The following is an 18,315-nucleotide window of genomic DNA, read 5'->3' on the forward strand; positions in this document are numbered from 1 at the left end:
GGTTCCACTTGGCCTCGCTTCTCCATTCAACCCTGATTCTCACTCGGCCTCGCTTCTCTATTCGACCTCGGTTCTCACTTGGCCATGAGTATCCATTTGACCTCAATTCTCACTTGGCCATGACTCTCCATTCGACCTTAGTTCTCAATCGACCTTGAGTCCCCATTCGGCCTCAGTTCTCACTTGGCTATGAGTCTCCATTCGACCCCAGTTCTCACTTGGCTATGAGTCTCTATTCGGCCCTAGTTCTCACTTGCCCATAAGTCTCCATTCAACCTTAGTTCTCACTCGGCCAACATTCTCCGCTTAGCCATCCAAGTTGAGCTGACAACGATGTCAAGCTTAAAATGAGCTTTCCGTTGATATCTTATGGGCCCTGTAATTCCTCTTGGATGATGAGATATGTGGGTCAGGTCTCACTGCAGAAGCTCACAGTTTCAAATTCAAGGGAGACCATCGGGAAGCACTATTATTCTTGTACAGTAAACATTACTATCATTTGTACGAGGGAAGGAGAATGAAATAATGCATATGTTAATTATAAATATTTGAGTGATGAACATTTTAGTCTATTTTTCTTTTTTGTTTTATTTGTCAAAATGCCTGTGAAAGTACCTTTAGCCTTTAATATTAACAATATTTTTGATTTTTTTTTCTTGCATAATTGAATTTGACTCACTTTTATGTCAATGATTAGGGTTGTGGTGATATAACGTAAGTCAAGGATATTAGGGAGAAAAAGTGCAGTGGCGGGCTAGGAATGGTTAGTTTGTACTTTTATAACACGTGTTATTGTAGTTTTTTTTCCCCTTAATATATAATATTATTTTCTTCCATGGATTCATGTGGCCTAGGCTGGGGGTTGTAGCTTAGCTCTAGCTCATCATCAACTATTATTCCAACTTTAGTGGCGAGACGTAAACCTCTGGAGGCAGAGGCCCAAACTGTTACACAACAAAAGGATGCTTGTGAGGAGAGAGCTAAGATGCTTGAAGATGCATTGAATTATATTAACAATCTAAAATTAGGGGAAGATTGATATGGTTTTGCTCCTTTTGTTGATGTATTGAACTGGTTGCCATAAAATTTGGTGATTGTGATTACTATAGACTCACTGTTTACATCTTCTAGTATTTATTAATTTATTTATGTTCACAATGCTTTTGAAAGTGGGTATTTGTTTTGATTAATTCATTTGGGTTTTTTTCTTAGGTTCATGGTTACGAAAATTGGTACTTCATTGAAGAAAGTTCTTACAAAGTTCTCATTGAAAGCATTCTTGACTAATAGGAGGAGCAGAGGGTAAATTTTTTTACTTAATTCTTTCTTCATTTCTGTTGCACTGTTTGATTGATGAGAAGAGGTGGGAAAGTTTTGACTTTACTTTTAGTTTTAATTGTTTAGGTAATCGATCATCGTCTTCAACAAATCTTTTTTAATTGGGATTTCGGAATATCAAAATAAAATGAGACATGAAATCGAGAGTTTTTGCTTTGGTTATAGTGTAAGATTTCTCGTTCTGCTTAATTGCCATGGAACCAGTTGAGGACAATAAAAAGTAAAGTAGAGAGAGGAAATCTAGAGGAAATTTTTGCGGCAACAACCGAACAAAAATAGGCAGGCATGAAGACCAAAATTAGAAAAAAGTAAAAAACTAGGTTGGCTTTTTAAAGAAAATTATTGGCCGAAAGCCAATGAAATGAAGTAAAGTTTGTATAATTGAGAAAGGGTTGGTGTATATTATAGACCAAAACATTTTTTTTTCTTTTATTGTTTGAAAATTGAGAATTATTTGACAGTTATTCTTTGTCTAAATTAAAACGACCATGCAAATTTTGATTGGTGGTCTATTTAGTACGGCTTCTTAAATTCGAGACCAATTATAAAATTAATTTTGATGTAAAACTTCAAAAATTGTAACTTATATGAACAATTTTTAAAAGAGCATTTTAATTTTAAATAATTAAAACTGGTCTTAACTAATTAAGAAGTAAAATTCATAAAATAGTACGGGGATATTTTTAAAATTTTAATTTTTTTTTTTTTTTTTGTAAATTTATTGAACAAAAGTAAAATAATTTATTTAAAATCTTATAAACCCTTTTGAGAATTGAGATGAACTACAAAAGTTTGATAAAACAATGTCGGTAGATATGATTTTCTCCACAAAAATTTTTAGAAGCCTTTAGATTATTTTATGATTTTTGGACAGCCTAACACACACTGGCGGTTGTTTAATCAATGTCACACTCAACTCAGCAACATTTTCCAACAAAAAAACTACAGGTTTGCATGTTCTCTCTCAGCTATTTCTGCAAGTTTGCACATTGCTCTCTCAACCAAAAAACTACAGGTTTGCATGTCTAGCATTCATATAGCTCTTATTCATCCTATCTCTCTCTTCTTTTTCTTCTTTATCTTAGGCCTTTTCTTATCTTTTTTCATATAGCTCTTATGCAGTCAATTTATTTCATTTTTCTTAATTGGCCTTTTCTTATTATTATGTTGGTATCTTATTCATTTATTTGCTTTTGGTTTGTTTATTTGTTAGTGCCCAATGGGTATATACTCATTGTATTGGTTTTTTGGATTCCTGTTTGTTTTCTTTTTGGTAACAGCCATGCTTCACATATCGAAAGAGCAAGAGACGTTACTCCCGGTGAAACTCCCTCCTCTAACCCCCCGGCAAAAGCAGATACCAGTAAAGATTTTTTTATTGAAAAACCTGAAACCTAGTTTTGAATCAAGATGAAGTTTCAGGGAATGTACAGTAAAGGAATGAAGCAATGGTCTTGAATCTTTTCTTGTTACGAAAAAATTACAAAAACACTTTTCGATAATGTGTTTTTTAGTCTTTTCCTTTTTATTTTTGTTATAAGATGCTGACGATTTCCCTTTTAGTTTTTGTATCTGAATATTTATTTACATATGTAGTTTAATTCTCTTTATTTTTGGGTTAATTTTAATTTATTTGTGTTTTCTGTTGTGAGATAATTGTTTGCTCTATTTCGAACCATCGATAATTGATTTTTTGTTAATTTATTGAGTTGAGAACTACTAATTCGTTCCTGTCTCCATGTTGCCCTATGTCTTAGTGGCTTTGTTTTGCCTTTTGCTCGAAAACTTGGTACGTTTGTTGTCATCAGGTCATCATTTAATTAATTATTTCTATAATCTGTGCCATGTTTTAACTATGCTTTGATGAGTTGTTAAAAAGTGTTTAACCAGCCAATTCTTTTTAGGCATTTCATTACTTCTAATTCATCATCATTTTTCATTTACATTGATTCAGGTGTTTTTGATTTCATTTTGCTGCATGGAGAAAGTTCGTTGGCCTTACTTTGATCCCGATTTTGATAATCTCCCAGACAAAATATATGGCCCTACGTAAGTAGTCTTATTGCGGAGTCTCTTAGAAATTAATAATTAGATGACAATTGATGTTACTTAGACAAATGTTGTCGTTTTGGGTTGCAGGTGTAGGGTGGTCGCCATTGACAATGAAAGCTTGGAAGAATCCATTGTAGTGAAGGTGGATAGTGTGAATAAGCAGCAGGGCCTCCTTAAAGTGGTCCAAGTTTTGATTGACTTGAATCTCTCCATCACAAAGGGCTACATTTCCTCTAATGTAGGCTGGTTTATGGATGGTAATATATATATATATAATTTTTAAATATAATTGAATAATTATTCTATAAATTTTGAAGGGTTTAATCAAATTTCACTAAACCCTAGCTGATATCTTCTATTCACCCTAGCATTTTATCATCAGAACCTAATTGATCGTGTTTAACTTCTATTATTCAAGTGTTTCACGTCCAAGATCCACATGGCAATAAACTCAAAGACCAGAAACTCATCAATTATATCCAGCAGGCAAAAGAATATCTTTTGACTTACCTTTATGTTGGTGCTTGCTGTTCATAATTTAGGGCAAAGTTTTTTAAGTTGGAAATGAGAATTTTATGTGCATGCAGGCCATAAGTACAACAAGGGAGACGACAATAGGCTCGGCCATGCCAAAGACCTATGCCAATGAAGATGTTTACGAACCCCAACACCCTAGCAAGCACACAACCATTGAAATGTTTGGAACCGATCAATCGAGTCTTTTTTTTTAGATATCAACTGCTCTAGCTCAACATAAAGTTTTGAATTTGAAACCAATGGTCGATTTTTGTCTTTGGGAATATGTGGGTTGCTTCAACAAAGAGATGATCTCCATCCCGTATTGCAATAAGGAGACAACCGTTGACGCATTCAAAAAGGATCTCCTCCAAAATAGTGAGCTCTAAAAGGAACTCACCAAGTTCAAATGCACCACCATGGAAGACGTGCTTACTCAAGCATGGGTTGAGATTAGATGGGAGGATGACGATGTCCATCGACCTAGATACACTTCATAGGACAATCGGTGTGATGACTGATGCACCAGACAACCATAACCTCAACACCAACATTGGGGGACAAGCTAGCGCTGGTTCATGCTCATACATCCTTTAGCTTAGCCGGGTCAACGTCAATAACGATTTTACTTTGTTAGCCAGTCATATGTACAAGGGTTCGATCCTAAGCCTGACTATCAATCAGCATATAAAGTTGTAACTTGATTTGATAGTCCGTCAATAGAATGTCTCTGTCAACTCTACATTGCAATAAAAAGTTTATTCAACATTCAAGCAATTGAGCCATGACCTTTACCTCGCTGTGATCAAAGTGCAATAGTCATCAGTCGTATGACACGACACTAACACTGGGGAAAAGTTGACGCTAATACCTACCCGTCCATCACTCATCTTAGTTAACTCTTCAATGAAGTTCGGCCCACCCTAGCTCACACCTCATAGAAGTGACTCCAACTTGAAGGCTCACAGGTTCACTCTCAGACTTAAACTCATCACTTGAGCTTTCATTACTCGAGTCTCCATCACTTGGTTCTGCACTTGGTTCCTTCACAATTTGGATTACGTGGTAACATACATTTACGCCTTTAGTGGGAGTCATGGTCTCACCCTTAAGTAACATCATATCATACTCATTCCCCTTGGACATGGTTGCTCAGCTTGGCCCTACTGTCCAAGTGCTCCGATTTCTCCCACACCAGTATAATACTTACTCGGCTCAGCTATTTAAGACCCAAGTCACCAAGATACCCATGCCGAAAACAACATCGTACCAAACTTTACTCGGCTCAGCTCCCATGCAAGCTTCACACGGCTCGGCCATGAGACACCATACTAATATACCTTCCACTCAACCTAAGTACGTATGTGGCCCTCTGCTCGACTCGGCCAAAAGACACTTGAGGAGGATCCACTCTTGGCCTTCTATTCGGCTCGACCCTATCGAGTAAATCTTAGTGAACCAATTCCTCGAACATCTTCAGTGATATGGTCACTCATTCACATTCAGAATATTCAAGACACTTATCCAACACTCAGCCTCACTCAACACAGCCAACCGAGTGGGAATAAGTCACAAATAAAATACATCAAGTGTTATTCATCAACACATCCATTCGACTCGGCTTATTAAGGGTAATCATATCATCAAGTTCTCATGTCGTCATCCTCACCTTTATTAGGCCATGTCTCCATTTGGCCTTAACTTCATTCGGCCATGTCTCCATTCGACCTTATGTTTTCATTTGATCTTATCTCTAGTCGGCCTCGTCTCTCTATTCGACCTTGGTTCCACTCAGTCTCGCCTCCCCATTCAGCCTTGGTTCGACTCAGCCTCGCTTCTCCATTCGGCCTTGGTTCGACTCGACCTCGCATCTCCATTCGGCCTTGGTTCCACTCGACCTCACTTTTCCATTCGATCTCGGTTCTCACTTGGCCATGAGGTTCCATTTGACCTTAGTTCTTACTTGGTCATGAGTCTCCATTCGACCTTAGTTCTTAGTCGGCCTCAGTTCTCACTTGGCCATAAGTCTCCATTCGGCCTCAGTTGTCACCCAGCCAATATTCTCCGCTTAGCCATCTGAGCCGAGCCAAGCCAAGCCAATGACGTCAAGCTCAAAACGAGCTTTCTGTTGATATCTTATGGGCCCCGTAACTCCTATTGAATAAAAAATATCGCTATTTTAAGTTGACATGCCCATTTGGCTTGGCCAACATTCTCCACTCGACCATCCAAGGCAAGGTAATGACATCAAGCTCAAAATGAGTTTTTCGTTGATATCTTATGGGCCCTGTAACTCCTCTCTGATCAAAAGATATGACTGTTTTAAGTTGACATGCCCACTCGGCTTAGCCAACATTCTCCACTCAACCATTCGAGCCAAGTGGTCTTCACTCGACCAACATGAGTAAACGAGAGCATAGAAACAATCCAAGGCACAAGGGTTATTTTCTCTACTCGGCCAGATGAACCGAATGGGCTATTATGATTTAGGTCTATAGACATGTTGGTTGAAACAACACTAGACTCGGACGCATCGTGACAACTCAAAACAAATAAAGTTACCAATCTTCCTGGTAAGTTATTGTACCTTTACCTTTAGAAGCATTGGCCATTCAGCTCTACTTGGCATGGTCCATCGGGTGGAAAACCACGAATGCTTCTAGTAGCACCAGCACTTTCACTTGACTCGGCACGTCTCGTCCTCGGACATATCACTACAAGACAATCATCACAATGCCATTGCTAGGTAAACTAAAGACATTTCTCCAAACAAAAGACTCCCTACTCGGCTCCATTCGGTTTCACTAACCAAGTAAGAGTGATCATGAGGATAGGAGGGAGCATAAAGAGTTTGTCACCTTCAGTCGACACGGCCCGACTAGTGACATCAACAATCATTCCCAAGATGATTGAGTTGCCATCTTTAACAACACAATTTTAAGCACCTTGGCATCCCAGCCACTCGGCTCCACTCATTCAAGCCATGATTATCAGAGACCAAAATACTATTAGAGTAGGTGCCCTAGAGCCAATCAATTATTGTAGAACTGACTCTTTGTAATAATGTTCATTGATCAATAAAAGACATTTTATTCTATATCACATAAATCATCATTGTATGTATTGATATATGTCTTTAGAATGGTAGAACCGTGACGAGGGTATCAAGTGTTTCAAATCTTGATAGTGAGAACCCTATGAGCATTTAGCGTGGCCATTCTGGAAACGTTCGTAGCCCTAGTATTATTCTGAAGTAAGGGCACAGATAATACGGTAAGACTATTATAGTATTGAACGACCCTGTCAAAAGGCAGTGACTGATCTCACTTGTTAAGGTTGTTTGGTAACAACCCGGTGTAACACATGGGTGCTTGCTGTAGGCAAGTTCACTAGATTGACCCACCGGAGGAGTCCATATAGATGGTAATCTCAGTGTCTATAGAACAAATCCTCTAACAAATGGTGGTGCATGTGATCCTTAGACTTGAGATCACCAGAGCGCCTTGTGCACCGATTGGTGTAGTTTGACACTAGCCCAATGCAGTTCTATTCAAAGCTGTCAATACAGTAGTGATTGGTTGCATCAAGGAGTATATCAAGACTATGATGGATAGACAGAAGATTCATCACTCCCGGGTACGTGGGAAGTTATCTCACGGTGCAATTCAGTAAATGACAATGACACTAAAACTGTGGTCACAGTGGGATTGAGTTGTTGCTCTATCCAGTATATAATTCAGGTCATTGGTCCAGCAACTGAACACATAATATCGAGAGTAACCGAGGTTGACATTATTTATATGCCCTGGTCTCGTTGAGATAACGGATGATGAAAGGATTGGATTGTACGGTAACCATATCATTGACAGGTAGTTGCTTTGCTCAATCCGAATCTATCGGGTGGCCATGATGCCTTACTAGGGGCCAATCTTGGTCTGTGTGTAGTGAGACGATTAATTGGTGTTAATCGTGATACTACACACTACTGGTATGATGAGGAGCCTACGGGTTACACACATAGAAGATAATTTAAGAGTCAGTTTATAAGAAATGCGTTTTCGTCTTTTTAGGCAAAAATGGTATTTTGGTAATCTCACAGTGCGATTAAATTTGTTGAGGTCGTAGCCTTTACTTAATTTGATATTAAAATTAAATAAGTGAGATTACGTTTAAATATGTGTTCGCATATATTTAAATAAATTATCATTATTGTTAAATGTAATATATATAATATATATATATATATATATCTTATATCTCTCATATATATATATATATATATATATTAATTGAACTTAATTGAGATAATGATAATTAAAATTAAAATATCTAAATGGGGCTGTTTGGATACAAGGGGTGTTTGGGTTGGTGCCCAAGTCTATTCCATGATGGAATAGGGCAAAGTGTGCACTATATAAGTGCAACACTTTTTGAATTAAAGCATGAATTCATTTCAATCATTTGATAAAAAAAACCCAGCCCCCTTTTCTCTCCCACGCTAGTTTTTCCTTTTTGCTTGAAACAAAATTTGCTTGATTTTGTTCTTGGTTCTTAAGGCTAAGGAGGATCTAGAAAATCTCTCTTTAGTTCCTTAGGGTTATCTTCATGTGGACTAACGGTGATTCGATCCTACCCTTGGATCGGTAGCGAAACTTATTCGACGTTAAAGTTGGAGGAGCCTCTAAACGTGGGTATGGTTTCTTAACTTTAAATTGATTTCCTGTAGATTTGTATTTAATGTATAAACTGTTAAATTTATACCCTGATCTTGGTTCTAAGGAATGATCCATGATGTTTATGATTTTTGTTTCCACTGCCATAACTTGGTTGTTTCCTAACAGATACATCACTTGTCTCTACTCAGTCGTACACGGCCATAGTACAAAAGTAAATGATCCTTCACAGACCAGTCACAAGCGAACTTCTTACTTGGTTAGCATCTCCCACTAAGCAACATGAGCCGAAATGAGTGGTGTGGAACACAACATTCACAAGCATCAAACATCGAAAACTTCCCTACTCGACTAGCACCACCCATTCATCAATATGAGATAAGTCGAGTATGAAGCACATCACAAACGTGGAATGATGAGTTCACACAACCTCACCTCGTACTAGTGGTCAATTCGAGTCGATTCGCACTATAGCTAATGTTCAACACTCAAAGCTCACAAGCTACTTACTTTTCATACTCCTCCCAATGTCGTATGGTCAACCATGCTTCCATACCTACCCAACTCCAATTGGTTGATTAAGCTTCCTCCCTTTAACAGTAACTTAGCCTACACTAAGTTCACATACTGAGTCGAGGCATACCACCTCAAATGACTTGATGAACTTGTCTTGCTCAAGGCAAGAACAAACAAGGAATTTTGAAATTCGATACAAACGTCGAATGATTGAACACGACGGCGACACAACATTTCCAACACCAGTTTTGATGTAATGAGCCACTAGCATTGACCTGTCAGTTTGCACTTATATTTGACTCGATCTATTCTTTAAGCTAAGAACCCCTTAACTTAAAGAGTGGGGGACAAACTTTATGGGCCAAAAATCATATTGGGCTTGACGAGGTCCAATAACAAAATAAACTTATTACGGTCCAGTACCTTAACCCAATTATTGTTGGGCTTACGTTTAAATCCACCTTATGAACTGATCATTACATGAGTTAGACTATCCTACAAGTTAAGCTAAATCGAACTTTAGCCCATTAACCCACAACAATCCCAAAATATGAATTAGAATCCTATTTACTTTCTACTTCAGTCAAGATCCTGAATCTTACTTGAATTGGTCACCGGTAACCCTAATCTGGTAAAGGCAAGTAATAACACTTCCTTTCTAATTCAAACACCTTAACCAAGCAGGACTCAGAGTTCTTCTATGACTCCAACCTCTTTGGTTCACTATATAAACATAAGTCAGACCTCTCATTATTCATTCAGAAATCAGCCATAGCTTTAGCTCCTAATTCTTGCTCCCAAGAATCTCCATTTTCCTTGACGTAAAGCTTAGTTCTAACTAACTTTACCACCTTCAGCTATCGCAAAGCTGTGCTCCGACCCTTTTGTGTTAATCTAGTCTTAGCCACATTATGGTAAACCCTTTTTTCCATTGTCAGCTCTCACTAAAATACCTACAACCGTGCTGGCTTGAGCGTTGGAGTACCTACAGTAGACACCACATCGGTGTTACCCAAGCCTTCACATTCTCTTTCTCTCTTTGTGTAGGTCAATAGGTCAATTCGATTGTTAATGGCTCGCTTCTCACAAGATCTATCCCTTCCGAATCAACCGTATATTTTACCGTCTACAATTGGTTCCTATGTGTTGATTCCTAGTTTTTATTTTGAAACTTACTAGGAAGAGGTTTTAAAAGTTATACCTTGTTAATTATACTGGTATAATTGCCTTGTAAATTTTTAGTGAAATTTTGTGCAGGAAGACTGGTAGTAATTATTTTTGGGTTAAGATTGATCTTAGGCCTCGTTTGGATTGAAGGATTTTAAAATCCATGGATTTTGTACAATCCATGGATTCAAAATCCATGTATTTGATAAAATTCATTGTTTGGTTTAAATATAAAATTCATGGATTGTTGATTCAATTTTCCATGCACTCATGTATGGTTAAATGAATACAATTCATGGATTTGATAAATAATTTCCAACTTTACCCTCAATATTCAAAACCAACAAAAATTCAACTTTCATCTAATTGTATAGAAGTTAAATTATATTTGATAGAGAAGTCCAATTATAATAAATGATTTTTTTGTGATTTGGTATAAAAAAAAAAAAAAAAAATTCCAAGTTAATATAATATATTATCAACTATTTAATTCATGATAACTTCAATAGTTGAATAATTTCATATTAAAACATATAACATAACCATACCTATATAGAATATTAGTGTCAATATAATGCACTAACCTCATGTCCAAAAACATACGAAACTTGCTAGAATATTAGCAAGTTTCATTATAGCATATTGGTGTCACAAAGCACTAAGCATTACAAAATAATTAGTAGCAAAAAAACATAATCAATTGCTAGTCATGCATATGGAATCAAAAGAGCCAAAACATATGTCTTCTTTGCTTCATCATCTAAATTGAAGAAGAAATCAGTTTCAATTGGGCATTTGACTATCTTTCTTGCCACAACCAATCTTTGAATGTCAAAAATGTCATCAATCTTTTTCAGCTCCTCATATATCTTCATCGTTCTCGTAGCTGCATCTTGTTCATGTTGAAAACAATCAGTAAGTTTAGAGATATGCTCACTTGCACCTTTCAAGACACCTTCTAGTTTAGATATTTGACAAGAAAAAGATTCCATAAGCATCTCAGTATTAGAAATTTTTTGCTTCTTTTTGGCATTTGGTTGTTGAGAAGTAGATGGGCTAGCTTGGTTTGCACTTCGGTTGCATTCAAAATAAGCAACATGACTTGCCTTATGGTTATTTAGTGAATCATTAGTCATGAATTGTGATTGTATTGCCTTATGGTGTATGAGGAAACATTATGCATAGAATGTAGTCCTTTCATTTGTTCTCCTCTATATATTGTGTGATCCATTGCTTTGCAAAAGGACATATATATGACAAGCTTGAGGGCTATTTGCAATGACATTGCTGATTTAATATTTCATGAAAAACAAAAAGTCACCACCAATAAGTTCTTAACCAGATAATAAAAAGAATTACCATGAAAAATTGAAATAATAAAAAAGATTTTTGCAAACAAGAAATTGAAAATAATTAATTAAAGGAATGGAAACTCACAGGTAGATTATTTGTCTTGTATGCTTTGAAGATGCTACTGATGTAAAAGTGAAGAGCTCAAAAAGAGAGAACGACAAATATATTTCTTCTAATTAGGGTAAAGGGTAATTACTGGGATATTAAATTATTAACAAGGATAGTATTAGAAAATTAAAATATTAACAAAATCCCTCATTTTATAAAAACTGATGGATTTGGCAAAATCCCATCTACCAGGTAAGATTTTAAAACCCTAAAAAAGGAAGGATTCTAGAGGGTGGTGGATTTTCCAAAATCTGTGGATTTCAACTTTGTGAAAAAAAAAAAAAAAACCAAATGAAGGATTTTACCAAATCTATGGATTTAACGAAATCATTCATTTAGAATCCTTTAATCCAAATGAGGCCTTAAGCTAGTTGGAATTTAATACTATTGCACATTCTAACTTTTATTCAATGATTAAGTAAGTGAGTTATTTATATGGGTAGCTCTTCGATGAAGTATTTTGATTATTCATTATTGTCACTTGTTTGCATAAAGTACTTTGTGTTATAATAGTTTTACTTTATTCATATATTAAAAGTAACGAGTTTAAGCAACTTGAACCTAGGTTAAAAAAAAAAAAAAAAAAAAAAACTCATTTGATTATAATAAATGAATGTTAATCCTGTTTGTTTGAAGAATTTGATATTTCAATTCATTGATTTTGCGCTAAAAGTTACAGGCCTTATAAAGGGAGAATACAATCTATGAAATCTCATAATTATGTTGTTCAAGTGAAGCTTAAACGGTGCCGTTGGATACTAATCCAAACACTGCCGTTTCAAGCCAATTCAAGAGTCAATCCTAGCCATTGCTTTAAACCTGATCTGATGGTCTTTATCAACCAAACAGGTCAACCTATTTAAGCAACAAAAATTGCGCAGATTTGAGTTCTTCTTCGATTCTTCACAATAGAGCTTTTGCTAGGGTTATTCAAATCAGCTAAAATTCTTGTAATCTTTTGCGATTTGTGTAATCGTGTGTTGGGGGGTTTTGTTGTCCTTCAATGGTTGAGAAACAGGGTTAGATTTCTCATAGGAAAGGGATTATAATTAAGATTTGAGGGAGTTAGCAGAGTGTGTGATTATTGTGTAATTTGGAGAAGTTGTACATCTTGAATCTCTTGATCTTTAGTGCAGCAAACCCTAAGTTTACTGGAGCTCAACGTGGATGTAGTCCATCCAACATTGGATAGGTGAACCACGGTAAAATTTTGTGTGTGTTGTTTGTGCCCTTTTTCGTTCTTGATTCTTGATTTGCGGTTGTGTGGTTTATTTTGTTGGTTTAGGAAGTTGATAATATCAGGTTTAACATAACAGTGGTATCAGAGCCCGTGTTTGGGGGTTTGTCAATCTTAGGGTTTTTGTTCTTCAAATCTAAGGTTGTCAATTTTTTGGGGTTTCTTATTAATTAGCCTCGGGGTAGTTTAGGGACAGTAAATCCTTAAATTAGCGTTATCAATTTCTTAGATATAGAAATCAATCTTGATTTCTTGTGAGTCTTCTTGGTTTCTTTGGTTAATCAAGAACTCAGACACTTTAAATCACCATGAGTACTACTCGAGTCGAGATCGCCCAATAAGATGGGAAGATTGACTTTAACAGTTGGAAAAAGAAGATGAAGGAGTTGTTATCCCACAATAAGGTGGCACTCGCACTGGAAAAAGACGCGACTAAATGGTCTGAGGAGAAATTGAAGAAGAAGATAGAGATTGATAAGGAAGCTTACAACTTCATCATAATGAATCTCTCCAACAACGTTTTGAGAAAGGTAGATGGTATTAAGACATCGATTGCTTGAATCCCTTTATTCTTTACAGTCTCATCTAATTTACCATATTTGAAAGGTGTGTTATTTCCATATATAATGAATAGTTCTAGGACTGTGGAGGAAAATCTGGACGAGTTCTTGAAAATGACCCTAATTCTGAAGGGTATTGATAAAGAACTCAGTGAATCTAGTTTAGCAATGATCCTGTTGAACTCACTTACAGAAGAATATCAGGTTGTAAAAACTGCGTTGCAATACACTGGTACATTCCCTAGCATTAATTTAATTGTCTTGGGTCTAAAAGCTAGAGAACTAGGACTTAGGGTTCAAAAAAGGAATGGGAATAACTTGTTTGTAAAAGCAAAGGCAGAATCGAGTCAGATGGGTAATAGCACTCACTATAACACTGGTCCTAGGAATAAAAAGAAGGGTAAAAGCACACACAAACCAAAAAGGGAAAGTAGGAAGTGTTTCTATTGCAACAAGATAGGGCACTTAAAAAAGAACTGTTTTGAGTGGATTAAAAAACAGAAACAAAATAATAAAGAGAGTAATTTGGCCACCACTAAAAGCAATATTGAGGAATTTGAAGTTCTAGCTGTGTCTAAGTTTGATAGTGTGCAGGAGTGAGTTCTAGATTCTGGCTCTTAATTCCATATGAGCCTTAACAAAGAGTGGTTCCAGGATTTTGAGACTAATCAGCTTGAGACTCTGTACATTGGAAACAATAATGGTTGTAAGGTCTAGGGGATTGGGAGTATCACTTTAAGGCTTAACAATGGGAAATTGGTCAAACTAACTAGGGTTAGGTATATTCCAAAACTGAAGAGGAACTTGATTTCACTAGGAACTCTAGACGAGTCTGGGTGCTATTACTGGGCTGAAAAGGGCTGCCTTAATGTGTATAAAAATAATAACATTGTTCTAAAGGGAGTAAAGAGTAATGGTCTATACATCCTTTGTAGGAACTATGCCCAGATTACTTTAATTCTGCACTGTTTTCTACTAACTTTACTATTACAGAAAAGTGGCATCTTAGGTTGGGCCACATGAGCCGGAAAGGATTAGATATCCTAAGCAAGCAAGGTTTGTTTGTTAAGGATTCTATTGACACTCTTAATTTCTATTAAACATGCATTATGGGTAAGCAACACAGGGTGAGTTTCCAAATGAGAACTCACCTTGCTACAAACTGTTTAGAATACCTTCTTGCTAACTTGTGGGGTCCTGAAAAGGTGAAATCACATGTGGGAAGTAGCTATTTCCTTTCCATGGTAGATGATTTTAGTAGAAAAGTGTGGGTATGCACCCTCAAGATAAAGGATGAGGCCCTAGATAGGTTTAAGTACTGGAAGTTACTTGTAGAGAACCAGATAGATAAAAAAGTAAAGGCCCTTAGGATTGACAATGGGTTAGAATTCTACAATTCAGAGTTTGATCAATTCTGTAGCAATCATGGGATTCTTAGGCATAGAACTATTAAGAAAACCCCTAAGAAGAATGTAGTTGCTGAGAGGATGAACAATACCTTACTAGAGAAGGTTAGATGCCTACGGTTCACATCAGGGCTACCAAAAACATTTTGGGGGGAAGCTTTGAATACTACTGCATACCTAATCAATAGGAGTTCCTCTAGTGCCATAGCCTTTGTTTGCCCCGAAGAGAAATGGTCTAATAGAAAGCTAAACCTAAGTCACCTTAGGACTTTTGGGTGTGCTGCCTATGCACACACAAATGAAGGGAAATTAGAACCAAGATCTATCAAATATGTGTTCCTAGGATATCAAGAAGGGACAAAGGGGTATAGGTTATGGAATAGAAATGCACCAGGGATAAAAATTATCATTAGTAAAGATGTTATCTTTAATGAAAATTTGTTTCCTTGCAAGTCAACTAACCAGGATGCAGGCACCTCAAGCAATGCTCCTATGAGTTAAGATCAATTAGTTGGTACACAAATTAAGGTGGAGCCTTTAGTAGCTCAATCTGAAGCAAAAGACCCTGATGCAAAGACTAGTACAATAGCCTTGGAACCTGATTATGAAGATGAACTAGTAGAAAACCCTCCAGAACCTTAAGATGGTTCACTAGCTCAGTATCAACTAACCAGAGATAGGACCAAAAGAGAAATCAGACCTCCAGCCAGATACTCTTATGTTGATCTAATATATACTGCACTGGTGGCTAGTTCTGAAGTCCAAAGAACAAAACCAGATAGTTATAAGGAGGCAATTAGATCAAAGGGCAGAGATAAGTGGCATGCTGCCATGGAAGAAGAGATGCACTCCTTGAAGCTGAATGAGACCTAGTCCTTGGTTCCAAATCCTAAAGATTAGAAACTGGTGGAGTGTAGATGGCTTTACAAGGTAAAAGAAGGTATAAATCTCTCTGGCCCTCCTAGGTATAAGGTGAGATTAGTAGCCAAGGGCTACACCCAAAGGGAAGGTATAGATTTTAATGAAATATTTTCCCCTATAGTTAAGTATAAAACTATTAGACTCATGTTATCTGTGGTAGCTCATCAGAATTTAGAATTTGAGTAACTTGATGTTAAGACTGCCTTTTTGCATAGTAACTTAGAGGAGAAAATTTTCATGAGACAACCGGCTGGGTTTATAAATCATAACCTTCCCAATCATGTTTGTTTGTTGCATAAGTCCTTATATGGACTTAAATAGTCCCCTAGGCAGTGGTATAAAAGATTTGATGCTTTTATTGTAAGTGTTGGGTTTAGTAGGAGTAAAAATGATAATTGTTTTTATTATGCCTTGGATAATGACATGCATATATATATATGCTTTTGTAAGTGGATGATATGTTGTTAATTAGCAAATCTAAGTCTAGGATTAATGAACTAAAAGCAAGACTTAATTCTGAGTTTGATATGAAAGACTAAGGATGTGCTAAAAGAATCCTAGGGATGATGATAGAGAGAAATAGAAACGACTATGAGCTGAAAATTCATCAGTCTTCTTACTTACAAAAATTGATCCTGAAATTTGGTATGTTTGGTTCTAAGTTAGTTTTTATGCCCTTAGATGGTCATTTTTTGTTAAGTATATCCTAGGCCCCTTAATCTGATGCTGAAGTAATTAAAATGGAACATGCACCCTATGCCAATGCTATAGGGTCTATTGGTACATGCCAATGCTATGGGGTCTATTATGTATGCAATGATTAGTATCAGACCTGATCTGTCCTTTTCCATTTCACTCCTTAGTAGATTTATGTCAAATCCTAGCACAAAACACTAGTATGCTTTAAAATGGGTATTAAGATATATCAATAGCACTTCACATGTTGGTTTGGAGTATTGTAAAAGAGGAAATTCACTTGATCTTGTGGGATTTGTAGACTCTGATTTTGCATGTGACAGGGACACTAAGAAGTCAACCACTTCCTACTTTTTCATGTTGGGTGGGAATTGTGTAAGCTAGAAATACCAGCTTCAATCAATTGTGGCACTCTTCTCAACTGAGGCAGAGTATCTTGCCGTAGCTAATGCATTCAAGGAAGCTCTTTGGCTTCAAGGAATCTCCTAATTATGTTGTTGAAGTGAAGCTTAAACAGTGTCGTTGGATACTAATCCAAACACTACCGTTTCAAGCCAATTCAAGATTCAATCCTGGCCATTGCTTTCAACCTAATCTGATGGTCTTTATCAACCAAACAGGTCAACCTATTTAAGCAGCAAAAATTGGGTAGATTTGAGTTCTTCTTCGATTCTTCACAATAGAGCTTTTGCTAGGGTTATTCAAATCAGCTAAAATTCTTGTAATCTTTTGCGATCTGTGTAATCGTGTGTTAGGGGGTTTTGTTGTCCTTCAATGGTTGAGAAACAGGGTTAGATTTCTCATAGGAAAGAGATTACAATTAGGATTTGAGGAAGTTAGCAAAGTGTGTAATTATTGTGTAATTTGGAGAAGTTGTACATCTTGAATCTCTTGATCTTTAGTGCAGCGAGCCCCAAGTTTACTGGAGCTCAACGTAGATGTAGTCTATCCAACATTGAATAGGTGAACCACGGTAAAATTTGGTGTGTGTTGTTTGTGCCCTTTTTCGTTCTTGATTCTTGATCTATGGTTGTGTGGTTTATTTTGTTGGGTTAGGAAGTTGATAATATCAGGTTTAACATAACATATGTCAATTACAATATACTAACATAATTATGAGATTATAAGATATAAAAAACATTATGAGTATCCTAAAACTGACAAAATTAGGAGATTATGAAATATTCAAGAAATCTCAACAAACCCAATCATAGAATCGGTTAGAGCTCTCCTAGGATTAAANTTAATAAAGATTATGATGCTTACCAAATTCCAAATTAATCTATATATATGTTCTCGCTTGCTGATGATTAGAGTTGGGCGTGGTTTTAAAATCTAGTAAATTTAATTTCTTTATTTCATTTGTAATTCTATAAAACATCTTTATAGTCGTAACGGTGTAACTAAACTAATTTTATGATTATAGAAATGTTATAACTTAATAGAAGTGTAGTTACAAAAATTATTATTTTAACTTAGCCATTCATAATGCAAGTGATATAAAGATAAAATATGTACTATATTAATAATTAATTAATACAGCATATCAAATTCAATATATAGATATCGATAAAAGGTATAGACATATTTAAAAAAATAGTATATATCTTTTTCTAACTATGTTATTAGATTATAATCTTCTCATAGTTAATAATAACTTTAGACTATAAGCTGAATAGGCCAGCTTTTTGTCAAATTCTTTTTTTTTTTTTTAAAAAAAGAAAGATCAAATAAATCAGCCATTCTTCATATTAAAATTTACATGTTGACAG

This window comes from Pistacia vera, unplaced genomic scaffold (genome assembly GCF_008641045.1).
Source record: "Pistacia vera cultivar Batoury unplaced genomic scaffold, PisVer_v2 Contig567, whole genome shotgun sequence".
Taxonomy (NCBI): domain Eukaryota; kingdom Viridiplantae; phylum Streptophyta; class Magnoliopsida; order Sapindales; family Anacardiaceae; genus Pistacia; species Pistacia vera.